Below are 25,558 nucleotides of genomic sequence, written 5' to 3'. Positions count from 1 at the left end.
AACACTCTTGCGGAGGAGCTAGAAATGAAACATGAGGTGCCATTGCAATTGGGAATGGCACTGTCTTAAAATTTACAACTCTCTTAAGTGGATACCCAGGCTCAGATCAAGAGCCTGTAGTATATGCTCTCTTGACCAAATCTGACTTGTAGTGAATCCACTACCTTTACCCTGAAATATTGATCCCCAGCTGCAATAATCAGCAGTGAAATGTACATTGTGATAAGATAATTGAAAAGGAAAATTTTACAATCACTCTTTTGTGTCTGACAACCTTTTGCAAATTACCAAATGGAATAAGGCTGGCAGTATGTCCAAGCTAGATCACATAATTAAAAAAAAAAAAACCAAAAAACAAAAACCTTGTTCTATATTTTCAAAGCAGAGTTACCCTGTGATAGACAACTAGTGCTCACCATTATCTGTGTTCTTTTCTTTGGTAAATGATTGGTCACATTTCCTAGACCCACTGCAGTCGTGTGACTTTTTCTCACAATAAAACCTGAGAAGGAACAGTATGTGTCACCTCCATGCCAAGGCTCTTTAGAATGGTTATGTGTACTCCATGTTTTTCTTCTTCAATAGTCAGTCTATTTCAGAGGATCCGGTGAAGTACTTCAAGGCTCTAAAAGATGTAAAAAGCCTGTGTGGAAGACCCCCACCAACTCCACTGACTTGCATTAGACTATGACTGAAGCAAGTAATAAATCTTTATTGTGTTAACCCAGGTGATTTGAGAATTTTTGTTAACACTGCTTCACCTATACTAACTGATACATGTACTGTATTATTTATTATTACATATTTGCATTATTCTCTGCTTCCCCCAGTGATTAGCAATATGTATTTACAAGACACCCAGCTAAATACCAGGGTCTAGTGAGACTTTTGTAGCATAGTTGTGTAAATAACATTTTTCTCTACACTATGGCAAACTAATTACACAGATTTTAAAAACTTTAGATTTCTCTTGATTGAGGTAATCAACTTGTATAATCCAACCCAGAAATGGCCAATACCAGTCATTAAGCAGTCTATTTCTAAATCCTAAGGAAAATATATAACTCAGCATTGTAAACATCAACACATTTTCAGGTAAAATATGCTGCTGCATCCAGCATTATGGAGTAGCCAGGAAGAGTCCCCGCTCATTTGGAGAACTCAGGAGATGGCCACTGTGGGCCCACCACACTACGTTGCCTACGGACAGCGAGCACTCATTCGCCCATTTTAAATTGCATTATAAATTATATAAAGTATAAATTCATATTGATTTCTACCTGCTGTATTTGGTGAAATTATGTTTTTATAATCCATAAAGCATTTGATAAGCAATGGGAGAAAGCTCCTCTGTAAAGTTTGTTCAGTATAGCCAGTAAGCAAAGGAATTTGCCTACTGCTTGCCCCCAGAATGCGATATTGTTCTTCTTAGTGAATGTGTCTGTGGTTTTGAGGAGTGAATCTTTGAGACCATATTTTTGGGACTCTCAAACAGGTCTGGTTTCTTCTGTGCACAGAACAAAACAAATTCATTGTAAACATCAGCTTTCTGGAGAGATATGGGCAGGGGGTGAGGCATTGGAGGGATAGAAATGATGAGGAATAGACATAACAGCCTTCATCTTTTTCATTTTATTTCCCCAAAAAACCCTAAATTCAGTCAAGGTAACCCTTGACAGATTATTTCTATTTTGGTACTCTTCTATTGTATATGGTAATAATCACCTCAATACCATTGCTTTCCTTCAAAAGTAATTGGAACTCTGAAACATAAAAATTTAAGCCAGTCTATTTCCCATCTTTGTTCAGATTTCATAATAATAAGGAGGTTGCACTGGCTATTTGGAAACTATGGAGAAGTGGAAAGCCATAAGTAGTCCTTCTCTATATGAACTCTGCTCTCCTAGGTCTTGCACCAGAAAACAGAGAGAGGGAAGGGGGGGAGAAGAGAGGAGAAGAGAAGAGAAGAGAAGAGAAGAGAAGAGAAGAGAAGAGAAGAGAAGAGAAGAGAAGAGAAGATGAGAAGAGAAGGGGAAGGGAAGGGAGGAGGAAAGGGGGAAGGAGGGAAGAAAAAGGGAGGTGAGAGGAGAGGAGAGAGAGAAGAGAGCATTTAGCGGATTTCACCAATTACATAGTTCTAATTTTTCCCCTTCTTTTCAATGTTAACAATAATAAAGCAAGTTCCTAAACTTGGAATTAATTATGCAAATATTCTGTGCTGTCTTTGTTTAAAAATTCTTAGCAGCTGCCACCAGGACATCAGACTGTAAGTGCATCAGGTGTGTATTATTGTACCCAGCTGAATAGGTGCAGCACTTCTGTTTAATTCCATGTTATACTTAACCTCCCTGTAACAATAATGGTTCTTGTGTAAACTTTTCATGATGTTCTCTCTAGGATCCCTTGCCAATAGTAACAAAGAATGCATGATTAATTAAGAAACCACCGAGATCTCAAAAATTTCATTCTAGTCAATGGTTTCTCAAATTCTCTTTCATCCAAAAGTAGTCCAAGAAACCAACTTATCTTATCATTGGGGTGGGCGTGGGGCTTGGAGCTATAAAATAAATAAAGTGATAGACAAAGAAGAAAAAGCAAGAGATTCAAATGCAGAAGTCCACATTTCAGACAATTACTTCCTAGATAATAAAGTCACCAATGTCATCCACCAATCAATAAAGACTTTCCTTGTAGAATATACTACCGAAAAAATATGGCACAAACCCTGTACACTTAGCGCTGGATATCTGGTGGGAAAGATGTTATTAATATGGAAGAAATGACCTCAAAACATGTACTCTAATGGCAACCGTTATTCACAAAGGTGAGACATCATTGTGGGCCAGCATAGACCATTCAAATTAGGCCTTTGAAGGGTAATTTTTATGTTAGTGTGAAGAAAACAGCAACTTCAAAGTCTTACAAGTCTTGCTCTAAGTTATGTGGTCACTCAGTGGAACCATAAGCCTAGAGCCCAGAATTGAAAGTCTCCACAGAGGACATAAGGAAATATTTTTTCACCTCAGAAATATGTGCAATTCAGGTCCATCTTGTTAATATGTCTTAGCTTTATTTGGAAAATAAGTGATATGTGGGGGAACAATGGCAAAAAGCTTATACTATGGCTTCCAAAGTGAAAGGACAAAAAATGAGAGGGCTAAGCCATCATTTCTATACAATATGCCAGGTAGAAAGAGAAGGTTTATTTGTTGGACAACTGCTAAATGATAGGCCACATCTGAGCACTTTTCTTGAAATGGCTGGGTTTTTTTTTTTTTTTCTTTTCCCTCATAACAGCCATCTAAGAAAATTATACAGCTCAGATGCATCTAGGCCAGAATACCAGTCTCCACAGCCAAAGCGAGCCCCTTCTAGAGTCCTGTGCTGTCTTGTCTAGAAAACATTCTGGTCTGTCAACTGTAGAGCTGCCTGGTAGAACTAAACAGCAGAGTAAATTAACTGAATATACACTTAGTCCATCTTTAAGCTAGCCCAGCTGCAGATACGTGGATATGTCAATAATATAAGTGGACAATTTACCCCCAACCATAAAATTATATTAGTTCTATTAACTCCATTAAAATATGGAATATAAGATTCACTATCCACACATATACACAGATACACAAGGAGCCACACACACAGGCATGAACACACACTCAGACACTCCACATACAAGCTACTATCAGCCACCACCACACCACACCACACCATACACACAAAAACACACACAATCCTTTGATTCTCACTTTCCTCCCTAAAACAGTTCAGCTACAGGCACATCGCTGAAGACAAAGCTGCTTTGCTGAATTCAGCAACTAAGGCAGTTTTGCCTGTATCTCTTGAAGGGATCTGGGGCATCAGACATTCACTACTTAATTGGCCCAACCAACACCTTAATTCTGTAGATGTCGTCGTTGTCGGCAGCCGTCCGTCTCGAGAGACGATGGTGTAGCTTCTTAAGAGTCTATCTGCACCGCTGAGAATGGCTGTGCAGTCCGACTCGGGAGTGACACGGTATCTGTCTCCTCCTGTGTTGAATCGACATCTTGCGATGACGCTGGAGTGTCCTCTCCAGTGAAGCTGAAGCTACAGAGCCTGAGCAGGGTGATATGGAGGGTCTGCTGTTGCCCATGCAGCAGACCCCCCCTCTCTTCGCAGCTGAAGGGTCCAAGGGAAAGACGGAGTCAATACAGCTTGGCTTCAGGTGCGCCGCAGGAGTTGCCGGTGTTGACTACAACGTCAAACCGCCTTAGGGACTCCGGCTCCGGATTTTCTGTCGGGGTTTACTCCCTTAGCCTTTCCCCTGAAGAGGTATGCCGCAAGGCAGCGGAGGTTTTTTGGAGTCAGAGTTTTCCTTCTCTGTTCTGTAGATGTGGTGCCTACAAAAATATACCAGATTTCCCATGGCTCCTTATACAAACACAAAATGATGACACGAAGACTGGGAGAACCTGGGACACTAGACCCCAGGCTGTGGTTCCTCCTCTCACTCCCACTGGGGTTGCTGTGTTCTCTCCTGGGCATAGTGCCCCTGAAAACATGCATTTCCCCAGCTTCTGGAAAGTCAAGAGGTGAGTAACCATGGGTCCTGAGAAAGGCCCATCCTTGAAGGCAAGAGCAGTTATGGAAGGATTTGAGGGGATTTGATAGGAGAACTATGGGCCAGTAAATTCCATTGTGCTGATCAGACCTGAGATCGAGCAAACCTGCACCTCAAACCTCAGACCATCCTGGCAGGACATTGACTAAGCATGTGGAATTGAGATCCTGCCCCTCCTCTCTTCCTCAACACACCACAAAGTAAACAATTACTATACTTCTGGTTCCTTCAGACTTCTGATCCTTTCAACTCCGGTCTTAAACTGTTTTGTTTTGTTTTGTTTTCATTTATAAAAATATGTACTAAATCTAAGTGTAAGTTTCAGGCACGATCTTTTAATTGCATTATTTGCACTCTCAGGTGTGATCTCGATCAGTAGGAAACTCCCTTTGCCCCTCACTGCACTTTTGCTCTTTCTCTTCCACCCTAATGGGCTCATTTACAGGGATACTTTTGTCACCTGTTGGAATTTGAGATTTAAATAGGTTTCTGATATTTAAGAGGACAATTAGGCAAGAAAGAAAGAATGTGTGCACACCTTCCTGGAGACAGGCTATGTATGCGGATATGTGAATCCTGCCTCACTGAGCTGGAAGCTTGGCCTGGATCTCTGGGTCTCTCAACATTGACTCAAATCTGTAAGTTTCTGATCACTGTCAAAAGTTGAAGTGTTTCTACCTTCTGTTGCCAACCATGAAAGCTTGTGAGAAATTCTGTCATTTCCTATTGAGAATTATAATGCTAATATAGGAGGGGGGGGGATATCATGTTTAAAATTTTCTCACAATAAAATCAGAATTTTCCTTTTGGTGTCTTTAAATTTCTATTGACTCTAACTTTAATTATAGACTAAATAAAGATTGTTTTAGAATCTTCTACCCCTTAGTGACAAAGATTTTCCCTTTCTGCCCTACTACTTATTGTGTGTGTGTGTGTGTGTGTGTGTGTGTGTGTGTGTGTGTGGTGGGGGTGGGGAATGCAGGTGGGGAGTGGTGGCACTGATGCTGAGTAAAAAATTAAATATTATAGCCCTGGCTGCTGTGGCTCAGTTGGTCTGAGTGTTGTCCTGTAACTGGAAGGTCATAAGTTCAATTTCCAGTCAGGGCAGATGCCTGCATGCCGGTTGGTCCCCGTTTGCATTGCATATGAGAGGAAACCAATTGATGTTTCCTCTCACATCAACGTTTCTCTTGCTCTCTCGTTCTCTCCCTTCCCCTTCCTCTAAAATCAGTAAGCAGGGGAGGGAGGAGGGAAAAAACGGGGGTAAGAAGGAGAAAGGTCTAGTCATGGAATGTAAGTAAAATTAAATAAATAAATAAATAAATAAATAAAAACAAATAAAATAAAATCAATAAGCATGTCCTCAGGTGAGCATAATAAAAATGCTTTTAAAAAAAAGAAAACTAAATAGCGTAATGAATTGCTCTTTGTTAGTAATTTCTAAGGTCTCTACCAGGTAATATCCATTTTCCTAGACATGTTCTAGAGGCAATGCCTTATCCAAAATAAACAATGCTAAAGATTGTACTATAGTGGGCCAGCAGGGGAGGAATTTGGGGATTTTACAGTGTACTTCAAATCCTTCCATATAGATGGCAACATATTGCCTATGGATAAGCCAACCATAGGGAGAAGCTTCATTAATTTCTGTGTTGAAAGCTTGTTTAAAAAAAATCACTGAGTATTTAAATTATTCATTCCACTGAATGCTAAGTAAGAGGAAATCAACCTACTTTTTTATGGTCTTTGCTTCTGATTTGCATCAGAGGCTGTAAGTTTCAAGCCCTACAGACTCTAACTGAGGCTCTACCTGGCATTTGCTCATCTCCTGGGTAATGTGATCCAATCTGGGCAGTGGTTGTTTACAACTGGTCCTTTGTGAGTAGCTAAAAGAGAGATGATGGACCTAGATCACTAAAATGGGCAATCAGCAGGCTCCAGGAAGAAAGCAACACGCCTTTTTGTTGGTTTGAATGCCCACATTGAAACAGGATGATCTCACCTGGTGCAGCACCCCCAAAAGATAGCATCTGCACCTCCCTGTTCATGCTCAAGTGCCTATAGATGGCATTAGACTGGAATGTGCCACCCCAGAAAGGCATGACCACACAGAATGCACAGATTTAAATAGGTGAAATGTTGTGAGAAGTAAGTAAACCGATACTATGTGTGACAAGCACTGCCCCCCTAGACCTGATACTCTGGCTGGGGAAACATGACTCACTCTCATGAAACAAGCAGAGAAAAATGCCAGAAAACCTAAAGACCGGTGCTAGGTTGTATGGCAATAGACTATACACTATTAGAGAAATTTAGGGACAGCCTGGATTAGTAAAGATTTGAGGTAAGGTGTGCTGTTAAAATGGAGAGATTCTTAGGGAGAAGACAGAAGCCTGGTGAGGACTGGACCAAGTGAGGCCAATACATGAAGACTATTTTCATTCATTTCATTGATTCAACAAACAAATGAGAAGGCACTAAATGCAAGGCAGTGTGCAAGGTGTACAGAGCAAAACATGGAAACCAGGGGAAACAATAAGGGAAATTTAGGTGAGTGCAGTAATGTTAGTTGGAAAATACCCTCCCCTATATCAGAAGAAGCCCACTCTATATAAAGGAGATGGCTATTGAAAAGAATATTTTCCTACTTGTAAGCAAGCAATGAAACAACTACAGACCAAGGTGGAATGTTCTCCCTTAACACCTTCCATCTTTTAATTCCAGTGAGTAGAGCACTTCTTTGTTTCTAAATATTACTTACTAAGTAAATAATCACACAGCATTTGGAATCAAATCTTTGATCTAAATTTCACACATTTCTGATATAAAAAAAAGTTTTAGTGAAAGAAAAGTTGAAATTGTATAAAATATGAAACATTTTCTTTATAGTTGTATAGTGTAGTGAAAGAGTTTAAGAATTAGAGTCAAAAGACTAGCTTCAAGTCCATTGGCATCACTTACTGGCTGTGAGCTTAGGCAAATTAGGAGTTATTTCTGAATTTGTTTCCTTACCTGTAAAAAGATCTAAATGACAGGGTGATTGTGAGACCCAAATAAGATATTGTGTACCTGTGTGTCATAAACTATAAACCATTATACTACTAGTAACTGTTATTATTGTCATTGTCTTTGTAATAAAGATAACATATATTATGTTGTACTCTCTTTTGGATTTTTAAGTTGGGTTTTTGGTGAGTTTTTTCCTTTTTAGCTTTTTCATACCCCCCGCACAATGCTTAGCACATAGGAAGTAATAAAGGTTGAATGAAAGAAAGAATAAAAATATAATGCTTCTGACCATCTTGATAGGATCTGTGCTCTGAATTATTTTTCTAGCTCTAGTAAAGAATCTTTATTACAGCCTGTTGAGTGAGAGGTTCACCACATTGGCTTGGAATAGTTTTTGTTTTCTTTTTATCTGCCACAAGCCAACTGGTCCTTCCTGGTACCAAACCCATGTCCTTGGCATCCCAGACTTCAGTTTGTTCTAACAAATATATATATAAATCAGCTCAGACAACAGAGAAAAAGATGGCAGTGTTTATTGACCCTAGTCCTACAGGCTAAGATGTGTGCAGGCTTAAGAGGCCCATTTTCTAAATGATGAGTGGCTCTAAAAGAATGGAAAGGCATGACTTGTGTCCCTTTTAAAGAAAAGAAATATGAGTCTACCTTTCAGCTTCCAGCCATCCACACAGAGTCTGGGAACCACAGAACCATGCTCCCTTCAAGAATCCTTTGTAACCAGACTTTGAGACATATCGTGCCCCTCGCTTTTCTAGATTTTCACCTCTGTGTAATGCATACAGACATATGGGTAAATCACCAACAATCCTCAAGGAAGTTATAACCACCACAGCATGTACGCTCTGCAACTCTTCACCTTGTTTCCCATCCCGCCCACCCCCTGCACAGATCAGGCTTGATTGCCCGAGCTTGTCACCTGGTATACAGAAATGCAGTCTAACACTGTATTTATTAGCAATCCCTTTCCCTTATGTTTAATTTATTGTTACATTTTTTAAATGTACAAACAGTTATACCAGTTTTATACACAAAACCACAGGTACCGTTTTGTATCTGTCAAAATTCCAGCAGCCTGTGGTGAGAGACCGTTGAATAGATGTCCTATGCTGCCATCTAGTGCTTTTTTTAGGACACAGGCTTGTTTATTTCTCTGGAAAGGAGGAAACAAAGGCAGCTCAAGGCGCCCAAATTCTGGAACAGCTACTGATAAGCATTTTTAAACAGATGCATTTGTGACACTTGGACCATATTCCCTGGAACCAAGCAACTTAACTTGTTTTCACACAGCGGCAGGGCAGCTTACATCCCTACTCTTGACTGGCAAAGCTCTGGCCTTCTGCCCTGGAGGCACCTGGTTTAAATCCAAACTGACTGAGCAACAAAATGCCCCTCTGAGCAGCTCCACAGCTCCCATCTGGCCAAGGTTCTGTTGGCATGTCTCAGCCTCCAGGACGGATGGTTTGATCTGAACGCCTTTCCCATTACTTCAGTTTTAGGAGAAGGTACAAAGGACTCAAACAGTTAAAAAAAAAAAAATTATTATCTCTAAAATTGACTAAAACAGCAGCCATTTTCTTTTCAGTGGCCAAAGTGATGCCTCTGAATTTTCTCTTGCTCCTCTGCTCACAGGATTTGTATCACCAATTGAATGTTTTGGAATCCCTCCCTTTATCTTTTCCTGATCTAAAAGATATCATTCTTCTCTTCCATTAGTCAATCAGTGGTTTCTCTGTTGCACACATGCTAGACTAAAAACACTGTCTATATTAGGCACTGGTTAGTGGGTAAATAAATAAAAAGTAAATAACCTTTCCATCTGTGTCTCTAATTACTTCCACCTCTGGCCTCTACCAGGCTTTATCATCCCTCTCTTTCTAGACTCTTTAACCCTTTCTTCTCTAATGCTTCTTTTTCCTATCCTTTAACTGTGTACAATATTCTCTTCTAGTTATAATAATACAGATACTTCCCTTGATCCCTCTGTACTTGCCTGCTACCAACAAATGTCTACTCTATGTGCTTGTACCTTTTCATATTTTATCTCAACGACATGAAGAATTCACTAACTCATATCCTGTTGTTCGAATATGGAATCGATTGCCTGACAAATTAGGCAGTGCCCTTCCAACAAGATGGAGTGAGTATCTATCTGCTAGGGCTGCAGATCCTGAAAGTGATCCTGAAATGGAGGGGAAGTCACAAGAGATGACCTCTTAAGTTCCTTCCGACCTTGATCCTGTCCTTTTAAAACTTACTTCTATACAATCTCCACCTTTTCTCCAGCCGCTCCCTACTTAACCTTGTCTGTAAACTCAGGGTTTTCTAAAACAAAAAGTTAGCCTTTTCATACGGTCAAATGGTCAAATTCTGTCTCCCTTCCTTGAATTCATTGTTTTATCACAGCACCCTGACTACACCCCTTCCCTGAAGCACTTTTTTCCCTTCTCTGCTTAGTCTGTTGTTTTCAATTTTTCACCAATTTCTTGTCTTCCTTTCTAGGAACTTTATCAACTTGAATTTTGTCCATATGTATGTTTGTGAATTTACAAACATTTTACTTATTCTCACTGTATCTTATACATGCTCATGATGGTCGTATGGTGATGATGATAGTGATGATGATGGTTGGTTATATGATTTTGTCTACCACTTCTATAAAGATAGTTTCCAAAACCCCCATTTTCATGATTGTTCAACCTCTTTCAACACCCATACCACCACAGAATAAAACAGTTCTTCTTGGTTGTCCCATCAACACTATGGTAAGTGAACCCAGGGTTCTGACTCTTACCCCCAAACAGATATGCTTCCTAAGTCTGTCCATGACTATGAGTGGCAAAAATATGCCCAAACTTCAGCTCAGCTCAGTACCTTATGTTCATTTAACCTTTTCCCAAATCTTGGAAATTCCTTCTTCTTGATTCTTTCAAATACACATCTTCATTTCCACTTCTGCAGTCATTTCACAAGTTTTAATCCTCATTGTCTTGTCCCTGGGTTGTAGAGTAACTTCAGGGAGGACCTCTAGCTTCCAATTCCACTCCTGTACCAGTGCATCTCACAAAAAGGCTTTGGTAGTCTTTCAACCACTTTACTGTCATGTAACTCACCTATTCAAACACCATTACAGCTTCTTATTGCTTCTCAGTACAACATTGAACTTCTGTAGCCTCACACTCTTTCCCAATTAAGACCCTTTCCCAATTATATCTCATTTTCTTCAAATATGTTCCCCCCGTACATGTCCCAAGTTCCAGCCAAACTTGCAAATTTGTCACTTTGGCATCCGCTGCACAAGAATATTTGTCACATAGCCATCTCCCCCTGGAATGCCAAAGCAGGAGATCTGCATGATGTCTGACCTGTGGGATTTGGTACTGAGGCTGGATGCTGCAATCATTTTCATATTAAGGAGCTTGCTATAATAGGACCTCTCCATCACACCCTAGATGAGTGATAAAGATGAAGTAAGAGGACAATCCAATAATTTTTGGCATCGTGATTTGATGCACCTACTTTGACATGACCTCTTTGATGTAACTGTTTTGATATCAAAATGGTACCTTCAATGTGTCAAGTCTCTGTTTTCTGTGTTGTGTCATTACTAATTAACATGTCAAGCCAACATCTCCAATTCTTACTACACCTTTAGCTCTCACCATTACACATATTTAAAAACACTAAAAGTCAGAAGTTAAAATATTATATCAAAGCCATGTATGCATGTTGAAAAGTTCCCAGCATCAAAATGGCTGTCCCAAAACAAGGAGGTCTCCAAGTCATGACTTTGATGTGAGCTGGTGGTATGCGAGCCAACCACAGAGTTCTCAGAGGAAGGCACTAGTATGCTCATAGATCTCAAGCTGATAGAACAAACACCCAAGAGGAATCATGACCAGTGGGTGTGGTGCCCAATGAAGAAATCATTAAGGGTAGACTTGTAAGTCACCGGTCCCTGTAGCAGAAAGTGTTCCTCGTGAGCATAAAGTGGATGGGTAATTGGGCCCCTAAGCAAGTGCTGAAGTTGCCTAGTGCTTCTGTATCTCTCACAGACCAAACCAAGGGATGAGTGTTTATTACTTCCTCTTACCTGCAGAGCTGGAAGCTAAGTTGTAATGGAAAAGAGCATGACTGAGAGGGTCACGACAGTATGAGCTCCAGTTTTATCTTCAAAGGAAAGCTCCTTGCCAACAGCTAGTTTATTTTTCACCCTGGGGTACTCCATCATTTCTGAATCTAGTGCAGTATTCTGCACTCCATAATTGCTTAGTGTTAACTGTTCACACATCAGTGATTTGGCCCTGGCAATTCAAAAAAGGTTGCTGTCGTTTGAAGAGATGGAACTCTTTTCTCTCTGACAGAAATCATAGTGTATGGGGGTGAGGAGGAAATGGGTGTCAAAAATATCATTTTCTTGTTCATTTATTTGTTTACTTGTTTATTCTCTACCTTTCTGAACCCTGCCCTCAGTAGAATACAGGACCCATGAGAACCAGAACATTGCTTATCTTCATTGAGGTTGTCCCGTGCTTGGCATGGTGGTTGGCACATAGTAGGTACTCAGTAAATATTTATTTAAAAAATAACTTTTTCATTAAGAAAATAAGGTACCTTTAGACTAACGGTTTCTAAAAGGAGTGATTTGGTCCATTCCCAAACAGCTTTGTGATTAGCTATGTGTTTCTCTGGGCCTTTTACTGCTCAGAATCCCTGCCAGGGGAAAAAAATGCTACAGCTCCATTTTTTAAATATGTAGATCCCTGACATTTGGTTGCTTCATGAATTTTGCATTACATAATGACAAGTGTTTAATTTTATAAACTGCTCCTATAATAGATCGTTTTCAAGGAGACGCGTAATCTGGAAATGCAGTGCAAAGTGCTGTTGCTGAATTAGACAAATGTCTTCCGCAAGCCAGCGATCCTTTCTGTAGTAAATGTTTTCAAGCATTGACGGATTGGAAGCCATGGAAATAGTCTCAACACCCAGCTGGCTGACTGAGTCACAAATGAGATGGTCCACAGATCCTTTTCTCTTCCAGGTTGGTGTGTACCAACCCTCAGAATATCTCCGGAGTGAAGAACAAACAAACAATTGACTTGTTTCCTGAGGCCCAAATGGCCTCACTAGGTCTGATTTCTAATTCTTTATTGCCACAAAAATGGAAGGTAGAAAAGTAGGGAAAAGAAGTAATTATTTCTGTGTTCTAAAACAGGGATTTTAATCCTGGCTGGTGTGGCTCAGTGGATTGAGTGTCAGCCTGTGAGCTGAAAGGTCATCGGTTTGATTCCCTGTAGGGGCACATGCCTGGGTGTCAGGCCAAGTCCCCAGTTGGGGGTGTGCAAGAAGCAACCAATTGATGATTCTCTCTCTCTCTTTCTCCCTTCCTTCCCCTCTCTAAAAATAAATAAATTAAATGTTTACATAAAATAAGAATTTTAGTCCTCTGTAGTCTACCTCAAGCATCTATGGAATGCCATCAGGCCTACAGATCAGCTCATATTGGTTTGACTTTGTAATTGGAAGAGAAGTCACACTAATGTGTCAAGTTATGGGTAGTCCATGGTTCATGCCCCATATTTCTGTCACTGTTTGATTCAGGAAACTCATTGACTGACATTCTCTGTTTCTTGGTTTCCTTGTGTAAAAACTATGCCCAATAGTGTGCCCTTTTTAAGAGAATTCTGATTTAAGGAAATTGACATTATTCTTCAAAAGTGAGTGGTTGTAAAAGCTATATGGCCAAAAGAAAGGAGCTTGGCTTCATAAATTATAACAAAGATTATTCATTACAAGTGTTTCAAGCAAGATCATTCTCATTATGAAAGCACTGTGTACACTCAATAAAAGCATTGAATAGAAAATTTGCTGTGTCAAGGATTAAGGATGAAAATTCTTATGAAACATAGAGCTAATACACTTAAAAGGTTTATAAAGAAAAGGTTACACAGAAAAAGACTTATGGTCAGTTACCCACAGTCAATTCTCAGGGAGGTCTGTTAGTCAGTAAGGTGGCCCCATGTGGAAGACAGAACAATGGACAAGAATCAGGAGCCCTGAGTCTAGATAACATTTATGAAGTGACTATTCCATCTCAGGCATTGGGTAAGTTTTATAGCAGCTAAGGGACTTGCCCAAGGTCACACAGCTAGGATTCAACCACAGAAGTCAGATTCTAGTGTCACACTCTTGACCATTACACCACCCTGTCATTTAGTAAATAATTTCTGGCAAGTCACACTCAGTTCCCACACCTAAGTTTGGGTTGAACTAGATAAGCTCTAAAGTGTTTTACAGATATAACATAACGCTAGATCGGGCAAGCTATTCTACTTCTTTGACAGAATATGTCAATATATCCTTCTTTGACAGACTATATATATCTCTTTCTATCTTTCCAGCTCTGTCCTCCTCCCAGCTGAGAGCCCATCTGTGCCAGCCTAATGCCTTGCGCAGCACTGATAAGTGCTCTATAAATGGAATTGACCGGTAACACTTTGCACTCATGCTTTTTGATGCCTTGCTGATTGTGTCAACAGCAAACTCATGCCATCTAGGCCTTACTGACCTTCTTTTTTTCTAAGCAACACTTCTTTTGTGCCATTGGCTCCTTGCTGCAATACCCATAGCAATTATTCAAAATATTATCTACTCCCTTCTGGTACCCAACCCCATTGACATCCCCTCTCCACCCCTCACCTCCAGAAGATAATCTTTCTTCCTACCTTCCGGAGACTGATGTTCCCAGAACTCCTATTTTTTGCTTACAATAATTTCTTTATAGTTCACTATTCCTTTTCTCCTTTCTGCCCTTTTAAAGACAAGTAGTATCTGTCTTTCATTTCAAAACACTTCCTCTGCCTGCTTCATCTGACGGGAACTTGTTCTATAATTTTTCCTTCCTCTTATTCCATCTTTTAATCTTCTCCCATGTGTCTAGGAACATACTTAAGTTTGGGAGCTGAAGCAGGCCTGGGCATGAACTAACATTTCTGAAGATCTCCTATGTGCCAGAGATTATGTAAGACAATTGGATATAATGTTTCATTTAATCCTCCCAGCAACCTCAATGGTTTATTTGGTTTTATTACTTTATTATTTTTTATTTTATGATAGATAATGCTTAAAAGCATTAAGTGACTTGGCCAAGGTGATGTAGAAAATAACTGAGTAATGCCAGGATTTAAACCAAGTTTGACTTCAACTTGGTTGTTCCTCCTACCATACCGCACTTGTTTCTTAATATAAATAAGTAAATCCTTTCCTGCAAACCTGATGCTTTAAGCTTTCCTTTTTGTCTTTCACTGCCAAACTTTAAATACAGCAAGTGTTTATTGAATATTGGTTATTTGTAAATGACCTAGCTACAGTCTTCCTCCTGAGGGAAGACAGAGAGGAACAACACAGTCCTTATCTGCTAGCAACTTACAACCTAGCAAGAGTATCAGATATATAAATACAATAAAATGAGGCAGAAAGCAGTGCTAAATAAACTTATCAGAATCTTCTGAGAATACAGATAAAGAACAATTAACTCTCACTAAGGAAGAGTCAGAGCAGAGAATTTTATAAAATATTAGTTGTGAAGAAATCCTTAAAGCATTCAAGTCACTTCCTATTGACCTGTAATTCTTTTTGGAATGTGCCTTATCCCCATCCCTTCCTTTCTGTTCTCTCACTTCCAACCCACATTATCACCATAGCCTCAGGAATGATATCCCTAACTCCAGATTTTTCCATTCCAATGCAGCCTACAAAAAATCCTTTCTGCTGGGGTGCTTTTCATTATGTCCAACTCAGATTTATTACTCCCTGAAGAAATATGTTCTGTGGCTCCCTGCTACCCAATGAGTAGGAATAAATTCATTAACTTGGTCTTCATCAATCATAGGCCCACACAATGAGGTTGTTATAAAGGTCAAATGTGATAACATATGGAGAAAAGGTGTGAAAACCATAAAACATCTAAAGATAGGCTGTTCTTATGATTATTATAAAGCCTCTTTCCCCCTTCCACCCCCAAGTGCAGAGGAACCGCCTTCTTCCTTGCTGCGCGACTTCTTCTAGACCTCTTGGCTCTTGGCGTGGGTGATACCTATTCCCAGAGGCAGCTGGTGGCTGGCCCTGTAACCCTGAAGAGGAAATCACTGACTGAGCTCCACCTTGGTGGCCACCATGTCCTTGAAGATCCAGACAAGCAACGTAACCAACAAGAATGACCCCAAGTCCATCAACTCTAGAGTCTTCATTGGAAACCTCAACACAGCTGTGGTGAAGAAGTCTGATGTGGAGACCATCTTCTCCAAGTATGGCCGTATGGCTGGCTGTTCCATGCACAAGGGCTATGCCTTTGTTCAGTACGCCAATGAGCGCCATGCCCGGGCAGCTGTGCTGGGAGAGAATGGGCGGGTGCTGGCTGGGCAGACCCTGGACATCAACATGGCTGGGGAACCCAAGCCCAACAGAGACAAGGGGTTAAAGAGAGCAGCATCTGCTATTTACAGTGGCTACAGCTTTGACTATGATTACTATGATTACTACCGGGATGACTTCTATGACATGGGCCACCTGTCACCAGTGCCTGTGCCTGTGAAGTGACCCCGGGTCACAGTCCCTTTGGTCCAGCATGTCAAAACCACCGTTCCTGTTAAGCTCTTTGCCCGCTCCACAGCCATCACCACCAGCTCAGCCAAGGTCAAGTTAAAGAGCAGTGAGCTGCAGACCATCAAGACCGAGCTGACACAGATTAAGTAACATTGATGCCCTGCTGGGCCGCTTGGAACAGATTGCCGAGGAGCAGAAGGCCAACCCAGATGGCAAGAAGAAGAGTGACTGTGGCAGTGGCAGCGGTGGCGGCAGCAGCAGTGGCAATGGAAGTGGTGGCGTCAGTGGCAGCAGCCCCCACACCCCACAAGAGGACACGGCTTCTGAGGCAGGCACACCCCAGGGAGAAGCACAGTCTCGAGATGACGGCGATGAGGAGGAGCTGCTGACACACGGCGAGGAAGAGCTGGAACACAGCCAGGGCACAGACGCAGAGGATGGGGCCTTGGAGTGAGCAGCCTGACAGAAGTGATGGCCACTGGCAGAAGAAGGGCATGCACTGTACCAGGCCTCAAGCTGGGCACCCACCCCCGGATGCCACCCCAGCGGGTCCCAGAGGAGAGCTGGCAACAGGCACCTCATCCCCCATGCATTTCAGCCAGTGCCACATCCTCTGCAGGTGGAGTTACCGGCCTCTCCTTCCCACATACCCTCCCTGTTGGCACTGCCAGGCCAGGGGGCAGAGCACAGAGTTTTCCCACACTCTGCCTCCCCTCCCCAGAACACTGCCAGGCTTGGGGTTTTCCAATAGGTTTGGTGAGGGTTGGGGAGCATAGGAGGGGATCCTGACAATAAAGAGATTGGATCCCCCCCAAAAAAGATTATTATACAGTATTCTCTCACTTATCACAGGTATTATGTTCTAGAACTACACCCCCCCCCCCCCGTGATAGGTGAAAATCTGTGAAGTAGGAACCTTACGTTTATTTTAGTATTTATATATATTTTAAGGCTTTATAAACACTTTCCACACACTTATAAACCATTCCCAGTCCCTTATTAACCTTTTCCACGCTTTTATAAACACTACTTATATTCTTAAACATATTCTACACTCTTAAACCTATGTAACTTTAACAACATATGTACACAGTACCACAAAATCCCGCGATATATTGAAAGATCCACAATAAATAATTAAATTTAATATTTTAAAAAATCCCACGATATAGAGAGGGACTACTGTATACCCCACACTTGGGCTAGTGCCTGTTCCCTGAATTCACCCTTGACCTTAGCTCACATCATCCCTGTTTCTATAATGCCCTTTCTCCTCATTTCTAATTCTAAAATTCTATTCTCTATATCAGGGGTTCCCAACCCCTGGGGCTGCGCACCAGTATCGGCCTATGGCCTATTAGGAACTGGGCCACAAGTAACACTTGCCTGAGCTCTCCCTCCTGCCCTCCCTCTCCCTCCCCCTCCCCCTTGCCCCACTCCCCTCTTTCATGAAACTGGTCTGTGGCGCCAGAAAGGCTGGGGACAGCTGCTCTACATCTCTCAAGCCCTAGCCATGAAAGCTACAGTCTTAAGAAAACATTTTTTGACCTCTCAGTGAAAATTTCTTCAGGCTTCTCTGAACATCCAGAGTTTTACTTCCCACCTTGCTAGTGTGTGTGTCACAGCATGCCAAGTGTCCCAGAGCCGAGCACATGCCAGAGCTTCCCTATTCAACTGTAAGGCAAAAACCATCCGTCGTGTAAGGTTCACGTGACTGCCACAGTGTTTTATGTAAAGCAGGTGCTCTGAGGTCTGTTGAGTGGAAGACTATTAAATAGAAAGTTATGTTACTCTGTATTGAAATACTTTGAAAAGAAGTAAAGGGGATAATTTTTCATACATGCCTGCCAGGGTCTAAAGCAGGGCATGAAGAGGCAGGAGACACGCACCTATACAAAATAGCACCGTTGCAGTGCCCATCATGGGGGAAAGAAAAACCAAAACTTATCCAGTTCTTTCAATTCTTATTTTCCAATATCAATGAGCCACTGGAAAACCTAAAAGACAATCATTAGTTTTTCCATTCTTCTCCCAGAGATTCAGAATTCAGAAATGGGAGTAATTTTAAGAATCAAAATGAGTAGCTGAAAGTCTCAGCTAAAAGCACGTATTTTTCTATTACTCTCCCTCAGTTCTCTCTCTCCCTCTGTGCTGTTTATCTCAAGTGACTAGGGGAGCTAGATGAAGTGACATCTTGTTATAAACAGTTAAGTTGAATAATGCCGCAAGAAGACCGTTGGACCCATGGAGACCTGGCACCATGGTCAGAACCAAGGGCCTGCTTTGTCTGGTATAGTCCAGAGAGCTCAGTTGGGTTGGACTCTCTAAGCTGGCTGTGACTCAAGAATCAGGCAGGAAGCCAAAGGATGTCTGAGCTCTGACTCATGTAAACAGGGGACAGTGCCAAAGGCCTCCAGCCAGCCCCAGGTGTGCAGACTGCAGACCTGCATTCACTCTCACTGACCCCCACCCCCAATGGCATGACGTTATCTATGGACTCTGCCTTTACTACTGGCACAACTGCATGGTGTTTGGGGAGCAGGTGAGTCCTTTTCCTGCTGTCACTTGAAATTCACAGAAGGACTGAAAAGTGTGGCTGACCAGGCTAAGCAGTGGGATCGTCAGTTCTAGCCAGACTTTCTAGATTGGTCTCAGCTTTTATTACATTATCATCTTCTCTCAGAAAATTCGAAAGGTTTTTTATATGCCACAATCCCACTTACTCTACTTCTTGGGTAATCTCCAACAAATCACTCATATCTACAAAATGTTCCATCTTTTGCCTCTGCAGAAACTGGTAAAAAGTGAAGCATGGTGTGCAGTTCTCTTCTTTTTCTATCCATTATTTTTTAAAGTAAAATTGGATCTCAAAGATGGATGAAACTTTACACCTGGAATAGAGTCAAGTAAAGAAATAAAAGGTTTGTCTAGGCTTGTTTTTGTTCACCTGGACTGCCTCCCATTATCCACACTCAAAAAAAAAAAAAAAAAAAAATTCTCAATCAGCTTCCTGCCAGAATCCTAGTACAGGGCAGGAATTTGAACATGAGCAGGTCTGCAGCAACTTTCTGGGCCCACGTTTGCAATTTGCCATCATTATTCTTATCTTCCCAACAGGGCAACAATTGCATACATTGCCTTGTGTTGTTGCAAAAGGCTTAAGCGTTTGCCAGGCATGCAAGGGAGAAAACAGAATCATTTCACTGAATCTAAGGTCAGTGGTCCTAAAACTGATGGACCTGCCAACTACCTAAGATCCTTGCCCTCAAAAGCATTTTACCCAGATTGCTGGTCCTTGGATCACACATACTTTTTGGGACACTTACAGGAAACCTGATGGGGATTGTTTTGCCTAAACCATGAAGAAAATTCCCTGGAGACAGTGCTGTGACCATCCAGCTCTTGCTTCCGTCAGCCAGCTCACCATTCACTCTCCCAGCCTGGGGACAGTTCCCACCTACTGCAGGCCTTGAGGGTCTGGATCCACCTCTGCCTCTGCCCTCCTGTCTAAGGATTTCCTTCCATGTGGATTATCCAAGCCGTAATTCATGGAGACAAGGTAGTTCTCAGCTTCCTGTGATCTCTTTATTAAAGGATTTATGGAGTTTCAATTTACTCCAAAATCCTATTACATTCTTTAAGACTCATATCCAATATGGGGAAGGAGAAGACTGGATTTACCAACTTGGGCTCTTGGACATCTGAGTAGAATATTTTGCCACAGTGTCTGAAGCTTCAGATGCCACACAGCCTGGCAGCCCCAAATGAGGACACTCTGTCTTAGCTGTACATGAAATAATCCAATACCCTGAGGGTACATAGAATGCTTTTTCTTACTATTTATTTGCTTGTTTACATCTATTACTCTTTACTTTGAAAATAATATTAGGCAAAATAAAAAAATACATATAATAAATTATGTGAAAACTAAGGGGTGAGTAGAAAAATAACATAAATTTGAGATATCAAGCACAGGGAAATGTAGGATATAAAGTTGCACAGCTTCTAGAATTGGGCTACAAATTTTGTCATGAGTTTGTGAACAGTCATACAAAGAAAAATATGAAATGACTGGTAGTGTCTGATATAAAAATAACACAGCTGAAACAAAGAAGCCAAGCTTTTCCTAGTACTGAGATACTGAAATCAGAGAAAGGAGTCTCTCTTCTCTTTTCTTCTTTTTTCTCTTCTCTCTTCTCTCTCCTCCCTCTCCTCTCCTCTCCTCTCCTCTCCCCTCCCCTTCTCTTCCTTTCCTTTCCCTTCCCTCCACCCTCTCTCTCTCTTTTTCTGATCTACATTTTAAAAGCATTGTGTAGTGGCATGGACTCTGTAGTAACATTCTTGTAGACAAAACAGCAAGTTTCACGTGACCTTGTCTCCCAACTTCCCTCAATCAAAGGATGCCACAGCAGCAAAGCATAGCTCAATAGCAGCAGCTATCCAAAATCATTCTTGAGGAAAAAAAATAACCTAGTAAAAAAAATTTTTGGAAAAAATAATCTCCCGAGGGAGTGAAATAAAATGCTTAAACTACCGGTTCTCTCGTGGTTTAAATGATCTTAAGGGTAAATATTTAAATATGTGGAGAAATTAGTAATTTGGAAATCCTTCATGCCATTCTATGTGACTACCATTTCTTTCAGCGGAGAGTTTGGTAAGAATTGGGCGACAGAAAACTTAAGATTATGTTCTCAGCAAGACCCTGAAAAGCCAATAGTTACCACTTAAGAGCAGAGACATAAACTTTGGCTATCAAGTAAGCATGGGGAAGAATCAGATCACCTTATTAATGAAGAAGAATGAGGAGAAGGAGGAGGAGGAGGGGGAGGAAAAGGAAAAGAAGGAAGAGGGAAAAGAGGAAGAGAGGGAAAGGGAGTGAAAGAAGCAAAAGAGGAAGGGGAGGAGGGTTGAAAGGGAGAGGAGAGAGAAGGGACTATTTTCTAGAATACATGGTAGACTAGATGGCCATAACGAGGTGAGCCAACCAAGAGCTGGGCCGGGACCAAAATAATCACAAATTAGATCTCAATATCCTTAAATCCAGAATTATTGAATAATGCCAACTCCAACCAAGGAAATTTTTTTTTTTTTTCATTTTATGGCTATGTTTTAAGAATGACTGTATTTTAATTATAGGCAAAATGATATTTCAGAACATTTAAGGAAAGATATCTTTAGCTCTTACATCTATTTAGAGGAATTTCAAAGTATTTTAGGTTCCTTTAGTATAAAAGTATTGAAAGGTCCTATGTAAATGTAGGTTGTTATTACAATTTGATGACATTCCCCTCAAGCAAAAACTGCTAGAATCTGCAAAATGCAGAACAAAATGCACACACTTCTTGTTATTTGGGGGCAATTAATTAACAAGCACACAAACAATTTACCTAGAAATTAAATGCCAATAGCTATCATATCTCCCCCAATACAGGGGAGGAAACACAGGACTGAACCCTGTGCCCGGCCCAAGGGTCCCTTCCTCCCTTCACACACACACACACACACACCCCTAAGACCAGAATGCAGACTCTTCAGGGGTTGGCACTTCCCTCTAGGAGAGCTATGAATAAAGTCCATGTTGAACGTGCTTTGTCAGTGAAACTACTAAAACAAAGTCACACATGCTACACACTAGCCACTATCTACCATCCCTACTAATGATGCAAGAGGAGGGATGACCATAAATGTATTTTTTTAATATGTTTTAATTTATCAACTTGTATTTGACTTTGAAAAGCAAGAGTTTTAGAGTTTAGAATTGCTTTATCCTTAGATACAGTATGTCATTGGGAAAGTAAACAAAGCAAAATAACCAGCCTAACATGCACCATGTGCCACAGTTAGTCTACATAGTAGATAATCAGAGTTGATAAAAAATGGAGAGCTGCCTCTCTTTGAGAACGTGTGCAGTTATACAAAAATCTGCAGTCATATAGATATAAATGGAAGTCAGTTACATATAGCTCCATTTGAATTTGCCTCTATAACTGTAATGTCTTTCTCTAGATCTACTGTTCGAAATGTGCTCATCACTGCTAACTCTTCTCCATTTTGAATTACATCTATAATAACTGGAACTAGTTTAGTGGTCACAACATTAATACAAGAATAAGAAACAAAAAATTGATTCATTTCCTATTCTACAATTTTAAATACAAACTAAGAACAAAAAGAAAACAAGCCCCTCTAAATCTCTCTTATAGATTTCGATGGTTTGGAAGTATGCAGAGCACTTGAAAGCAATAAAAGAAATAACCTAAGAAAATTAGGCAAAATGAATTTGCAATTAGTTTGTGAAATTGCGATAAATGCATTTTGAAAGCAAAGAGTAAAATGTAACTTTGTTCAGTATAATTTGAAATTGGCTTTTGTGCTTAATATAGTTCACTTATAATTAGATGAAGATTTTGTTCTGGTTTGAAACATTCAAAGTTCCATCTTGAGATTGCTATGTACTATGTACACAGAACTTTTCAGCAAGAAAGTCTGCTGCTACTGCTGCCGCGTTTGCTTTGACAGCTTTTATCCTAGTTTTATAGAAATGAAAGAGTGAAAGAACACAGCTGGTTTGAACAATGGGACATGTTCAACATTAGGCCAAACACTTTAGATATTGCAAAATATTGCAGGCTATATTTATAGCTCTTAGCAGGTTTTTGAAATTCATGCTGATATAGCCTTACTCCTGCTTATTAGACCAAATTGCCATTTAATGATCAAATTATCTTTTGGCAAAAAAAAAAAAAAAAAATGCTTTCAAAGGCGATGACACTTAGGGTAACCTCTCGGCAATACCAAAACAGTGATGACTTGAAAACCTTTGTACATTATTTCAAGATGTCTCAAAAATTCAAGATCATTCTAGATACCAAGAGAATATAAAAGATTTTTATGTTGAACTGCTTTATTTTTTGTCCCTAAAGAAAACAAATATCTTGTGTCTGATAGCCTCTCTCCCAGTTATTAAATTGTGCACTGACTCATATGCCAGCACCTTCTGGAAAACTGCCCAAGTGAAGTCAGGGAATAGGCCTTCCAGTAACTTTCTTTTTCTGTGGCAGTTGTTTTTAATAGAATTTTATTGTTTTTTAATAGAATTCTGTAATGTTGGAAAGTGCTCGCAGGGGCTCATGTTCTTTTGCGTTAATAACATTAGAAGCAGGGAAAAGAAGTGGGCAGTAGTTATAAGTTTAGTGACCATAAGCTGAGGCAGCAAAGTTTTGCAGGACAGTGAGATTCTACAGGTTTATCAAATACCTGTAAGCTTTAAGGGCTAGTGACAGTGCTTGCCTGTCCTTCCAGCCCAAAATGAACATCCCCCAAATTGCCACAGCATCTGTTTGTTTAACCCATTGCCATTTAGTGAACAATTAACTAGACCTCAGATATCACATCTATCAAATTGAGACATTAATAGATATTTCATGGTGCTGTACATTAGGATTAAGAGTCATACGCTCATACACACACACATAAATAATCCACTTACCAACCACAGGCTTAATATACTATATACATTAGACACTAAGCAAAATGTTCTATGTACTTTTCTTATTGAAGAAAAATGAAGTTAGTCCTGATCTGGTAGCTCATTTGGTTGGAGTGTTGTCCGGTACACCAAAAAAGATCACAGGTTTTATCTCTGGTTAAGGCACATACCTGAGTTGCAGGTTCCATCCCTGGTCGGGGCAACCAATCAATATTCTCTCTCTCTCTCTCTCTCTCTCTCTCTCTCTCTCTCTCTCTCCACATCCTCTGGTAAGAATTAAGAAAAGAAAAAAAATGTGAAGTTAAATTTTGCTAAAGTTAATTTTTGAAAAGTCACACAACAAGGTAAATAATGAAGTCAATGCTAAAACAAAGCATTTTCAGATTCTGAAGCCTATGTTCTTTCTACCATACTATGTGCCTTCTTGTTAGGAGAAGAGAGTTCTTCTCGTCCTTGCATTCCATGGATCTTAGGCAGTGGTTGCCATAACAGCTACCCAAGAAATATTTGTCAGTTGAAGGACTGTGAGAAGCTAACAAATTGCCATTGACTTGTGAGCAAAATATTTACATAATATCTTTAATTGATCCCTAACTATTATAACTAATTCTCCCTAAAATAGTAGGGCTTGGTAAAGCTCTGCTTCCTACCCTGGGGAAGTAATCAAGCTCTCTCAAAACCAGGAAGGGTTCCCAGCACCCAGAGTCATCATGGAGAGTATTCTGTGATTCTTATCCTTGCCTGCATATAAGAAGCACTTGGGAACATTTAAAAATTTCTTGCCAGGCCAGTTGAAAAAGAATCTCTAAGGCTGGGGCCAAGACTCCTAGACCTGTAAACTTCCTTCATGAGCCCCCAAGGCTGTCCTGCAGTATCATCTGGATGCCTGGAAACTTGGAAACAGGTAGGAGGAGAGCCCTACAGAAACAGATTCAAGTTTGCAGTTTAATCATCCACCCAAAACACGGAACATGGAGACAAGCTGTGGTCTTACTACAGACCACAGAGAGCTGCTCCACTGCACTGACTCCCAAGAGTCATAGCTGTGAGTCACACGGGTATTGAGCACCACCCATACACTTGGTGGTAGGTGGCATGTAAAGAAATGAGCCAGCAGCAGGGTGCTAATAAGATCTGTCACTGATCTCAAAAGAGGAGAAGATCATCAAGCTGCCTGCTCCCCCAAAATACTTGAGTCTCAGATAAGAGGGGCAATTGTCCTGAGTCCATAGCCCATGTAGTGGGTAGGAAACGCTTAACATAATACTGTTTTCATTGAGCTGTTAGATGTAAGCTAATGCTTTATAACAAGTAAATTGAAGGTTTACGTGATCCATTCAAATAAAAAATATTTAGTGAATCTCATTTTCACTGTTTTATTTCTATGAAGACTTTAAGACCCACATCATCTGCCTTTTTATTTCTCATGGTATCTGATACATAGAAAGTTCCTCATTACTATTGTTTCTGATGCTTTGAGAAAACCTTGCTTTCATCCGGAGTATTTTTATTCCCTTCGTCCATGATTCTCAATTTACTCTGCCCACAGCAGACCCATCTGAGTACTTGTCAAACTCCCAGCCTACTCCCACTTGTTCCATTTGCAAGTAAAGCACCTGGAGGGCAGGGTCTATGTCTTTCTCATCTCAGAACCTTCCAACATGTCTGGCAAGGTAATGCACACCCAGGAAGCACTTGATACATGTTTGTTTGTTGTTTGCTTTCTGAAAGTGTTCATAAAAATGACTCTGTTGGGAAAACATCAGAATATCGTAAAGACAAGCATACCTCATTTTATTGTACTTTGCTTTATTGTACTTCATAAGTGTTACATT

At 40.6% G+C, this 25,558-nt stretch overlaps 1 pseudogene; it reads left to right on the top strand.

Annotated features, from left to right (window-relative positions):
• Positions 1-15,805: 15,805 nt before the first annotated feature.
• Positions 15,806-16,861, top strand: LOC150015948 (RNA-binding protein Raly pseudogene; annotated as a pseudogene).
• The last annotated feature ends 8,697 nt before the right edge of the window (positions 16,862-25,558 follow it).

The sequence above is a fragment of the Furipterus horrens genome, unplaced genomic scaffold (genome assembly GCF_987537825.1).
Source record: "Furipterus horrens unplaced genomic scaffold, mFurHor1.1.pri manual_scaffold_3, whole genome shotgun sequence".
NCBI lineage: Eukaryota > Metazoa > Chordata > Mammalia > Chiroptera > Furipteridae > Furipterus > Furipterus horrens.
The sequence above is the reverse complement of the archived record's forward strand: the minus strand, read 5'-3'. Positions and strand labels throughout refer to the sequence as shown.